Below are 4,686 nucleotides of genomic sequence, written 5' to 3'. Positions count from 1 at the left end.
CATTGGTACTGATGGGATCTTCATTTGGGCAAGGGGTGGATTTGAATAAAGAAAGAGCTCCTAGCATATTAGTGGCCAAATATTTCACTGCTTCAATCAGATTGTAAAAAGTTGTGAGTTCTGGGGAAAAAATTACCCACTTCTTAGTTTAAATGTTTCTGTTAAAAAGCTGAAATAGTACATATTTTGAATACTTCCATCTGGATTCACTGATAAACATATTTATTGATATTGTGAATGCCACACTTATTTATATACTCTTACTCTTTTGAGGATAACATTTAGGGGTGAGGTGTCATGTCATCATTTCTAACTATTTCAGCATGCATCTCCAGAGCACAAGGACACTCCCCCATAACCTCAACACTCTTTACACCTAAGAAAATGAGCATATCTAGTAGACATTTCTTTAAATGGACTGCTTTTTAATTGCTGAGGTGGGCACTCTGGTGGTTCTCTGTTGATTGACTTGGGTGCCTGTAGCTCTGACCTGTGACGAGCTAAAAATACCTCCAGCAGAGGCTGTATAAAACAAGTTTGCTGTTAGAGTAGAATGGCTCTACCTGGATGCGGAGTGATCAATGCTTGCTCCTTGATAAACAAAAGATTGCAACTTGCCCCACTGACACCTAGAAACAACTGTGTTTATGTTAAAGGTTTTGTTCTCTTAAAGTGACTCTTTAAGAGAAAGTGACTCAATACGTCATCAGGTTTAAACACTTAAAGATATTGCCTCTTTGGGACATGCAGGGACTTGCCTCCTTTGGTTCTATCTTAATTTTTAGTACTGTTCAGATTTTCCATTTCTGCCACTGATCTTAGCACATGAGAAGCTGACGTCTTCACCAATTGAGCATACAGTGTTTTATCGGGATTTTTCCTAACTGCCTGTCCTTCTTGACACTGAAAAATCAAGGCCTGTCTATTCCATCCTGGCTGAAACAGCAGCACCTGCTGTCAGACTCAGCTAATAGGGGGAGACAGTAGTGGGGGCATTTTTTTCCGGACATTTCCAAGAGTAGAAAAGAGGAACTGCAAACAGTGACAAACCCTAGCATTTCTCTCTGGCCTGCCCTGGGAGTGGCCCAGCTCAATAAGATTTTAAATACTGATTTTCCCCAAACCACAGGTGAATAGGATTGCCCACAAAAATGGAGGCATTAGGTTTATAGCAAAGTGGGTAGGTGAACGCCAAATCAATGTAAGTTACTATACCTTACCTCTCCTTTGAATAGTTTTCCCTAGAGGTGGAAGCCACCTATGAATTTTTGCTGTCTTTCACTGGAGGACAGACTATAGGTAACATCAAGGGCGAGGCTCAGCCCACTTCTCTACCCTTATTACCAGCCCTCCCTTCTGTACATAACCTGTGGGGCTTTCTCATTCCCATGGCAACAGGTCCAAGTGCTACACAGATCCCAAACAAAATCTGCCCCATGTTTCTTTATCCTTCAGCTTTGCTTCTTAGCAACTGGGGATTTCTTCCCCCATTCTCTGCTGGAGGTCCTGCAGGCCTCTCCCTGAGGGAGGCGTTCCCCTGCAGCTGCCCTTGTGTGACCTTAAACAAGAACCTCCATCTTCCTGAGCCTTAGTGCCTCATCTGTGAATTACAGTGATTGGACTAGTGGACCTTGAAGGTCTCAAGTCTTCTCATTCTAAGTCACTTATTCTCTAAATCCATGACTAAGTTCTCAAGTTCTAAGTTAGGAGACTTACATACTTCTGGTTCCCTGGTTCCAGTTTATGAAGTTAGTATACTATGTATAAAAATATATGTCAGCATATATATATACTTTATTTAACAAGTACTGAAAAATACATATTACTTTTTTTCCATAAAACTAAGAGTTAGGAACATAGAGGTCACCTTGTCTATGTTCTCATTTTGCCAATAAGGACACAAGCACTAGAGCTTATGCGTGGTAAAGGCAGGATGGAAACCAGGTATTTTGACTCCCCATCCAGTACTCTTTCCATCTGAATACTCTGCCTTTTGGGTGAATAGTTTACAGCATTTTTCAAGACTTGCTGCAGCAAATTTTCCAACCCTGTGTCTATTAGGAACTGGACTGAACAGCAATATAACAAGGGGACTCCCTGATCCTATACATCCACACCTACCCAATAGCAAAATCGGCATGGTCTATTGCAAACCTGGCCCTAACAGGTCTGGGTTGGGCCCCTGTGAGGGTCCCATCTTTCATCACTCTGTGGACAGAAACAAGCACCTGTATGGGAGGCAGGAAATAGCAGAAAGAGGCTGGCATTTTACAGTCTGGGCAAATTACTTAATCTCTCTGAGCCTCAGTTTCTTCCTCTGTAATCTGAGCATAACAATGCCTACTCAGAGTTGAGAGTGTCTACACATAGTAGATCATAAATGTCCATTTCCACCTCTGCACCTCAACCCCATTTCCAGGGCTGCACCCTCAATACTCCATTAAGATTCTCTTCATAGACAACAGTATAGTAATTACCAGAGGGAAAGGTGGGTGGGGGAGGTAGATGAGGGTAAAGGGAAATAAATGGTGATGGAAAGTGACTTGATTTGGGGTGGTGAACACATAATACACAATACAGATTCTGTATTATAGAATCGTGCACCTGAAACTTACATAATTTTATTAACCAATGTCACACCAATACATTCAATAAAAAAATTTTTAAAGGATTCATTCTCTTGTGCATGATCCTCAGTAAATGTTTAGTTCCCCTTGCCTCTCAAAATGCTTTCGCCTTCCTTTCCTCTGCCCCCAACAACATACTTAACAAAGGCTTAGGAATGTAATATCAGCATAGCATTGCCCAAATCTTGGAGAATTAGTGAGGTAAAGGCCCTGAATAGGCATTCCAAATGCAAGGGGCGAGCTTTGCCGATTTCTTGATATTTAGCATGACCTGCCTCTTGGAGATAGTGGTGTGTTGGCTGGAATTGAGCTGTGTGCAGTCTTCCAGGATCCTAGAGACGAGGATAGGCCTAGGAGCAAACCCTGATTTGTCCAGCTCAGTTGGTTGGGCATCGTTCCACAAAGCCAAAGGTTGCAGGTTCATTTCCCAGTCAGGGCACATACCTGGGTTATGCATGCGAGAGGCAACTGGTGTTTCTCTCACATATTGATGTTTCTCTCCTCTCTCCCTCGCTTCTCTTCTCTCTAAAAATAAATAAAATCTTTAAAAAAAACAGACCCGGGAACGAGGGGGTGAGGAGCAAGACTGAAGAAGGGTCCTACTCTGCCAGCCTCCCTCTTGCCTCCTTTCCACTGTCCACTTTCCACTTAAAACAAACGGACTATTTTAAGACCCAGTTCTGACCAAGCCAGTCCTTCCTTAAAACAGCTTACAAACCAGGCTCCTTAGCTTAGCCACAGTGTTAAGTCTTCCCTCCTTTTTAGAATTCATACCAACCCCCAAGTTCTGCCTATTAAAATGTTTTTCAACCCTCAAACTTTAAACTAAATGCCCACCTCTTCCAGGAAATCCCCTGCCTGCCCTCCATCAGAGGGAGGCACTGCTGCTTCAATTTACCCAATATCTGATTTCTGATCTTCTGATCCAGTGAACTGTCTTCATGTCTGTCCCCTACACTCTGAAGATGATTGAGAACCCCAAAGAACTTTTGTTTACATGGGTTATATCTATCAATATTTACCATATTAAAACTAGAACCCTTTACATGCTAAGATAATTTTTTTAGTAAAAGAACTACATTTTCCAAATCAAAAAGAAATTAGTAAGAAGGGTAGCATTGTTATACATTTTTTCAAATCTCATTAATGCCTGGCTTAACAGAAGACAGCTGTGCTCTCATCTCCTGCTGCATGCAATGTGTTACAATAGCACACAACATTCAGCCTCTGGAAATCTGCATTGTATACTCACAACTGAGAGTGAAAATAATGTCAGTGTTGTTATAAAAATATGTTTGACTCCTCAAATCCTCAGTGCAGTCCACATCTGAGGGTCCAAAAAAAGGCTTGCCCCTTAGGCAAAAGCGGCCCGAGGCCCTACAGGGGGTGAATAGAGTAGAACTTGGGGACTGGGGCAATCACTTAAGAGCAAGAATTGCCTTAGGATCACAGAATCTGTCTCTGCTTCTTTTCTTTCCACTGAATTCCCCAACTTTCTTCCTTCTTTATACCTTGGCTCCAGTGTAGAGTGAGAGAGGGACATCAGAAAAAGCACACTTTGGATTTACATAGCCCTACATTCACCTCTTGTTTCTGTATCTCACCAGCTGTGTGAAATTGGGGAACCCCATTACTTTAATTTCTTGAAGCCTTAGTGCCATCATTTGAAAAATAGTTGTGCTGCCTCACAGAGTGACTAAAAGAGAGAAACTGCATATAAGACCTCTTGCCCGGGTCCTAACACATAACAGACATTCTACAGATGGCAGCCGGAAATATTATGCTTTCTCCCTACCTCCTGCCCTGCCTGATTCTCATCCTGTACATAGCTAACACAAATCAGATTAATCATTCCTTGCCTTTCCTCCTGAGGACAGCTGGGCCATGCTGAGAATTTCCAAAGAACTTCACTGGTGGAGAAAGAGGCATGATGTGGTCTTGTTTGCAGAGCATAGGTACCCTATCCTGCAATAGCAGACGGCACCAACTTCCAGATTCCACAGCCCCTCTGAGCAGCCTGTCCTGAACAACCCTGTCTAAGGCCTTGGGCACCTTCTCC

This window comes from Phyllostomus hastatus, unplaced genomic scaffold (assembly GCF_019186645.2).
Source record: "Phyllostomus hastatus isolate PE091 unplaced genomic scaffold, TTU_PhHast_1.1 phas_contig_113, whole genome shotgun sequence".
NCBI lineage: Eukaryota > Metazoa > Chordata > Mammalia > Chiroptera > Phyllostomidae > Phyllostomus > Phyllostomus hastatus.
Note: the sequence above shows the minus strand (reverse complement) of the source record.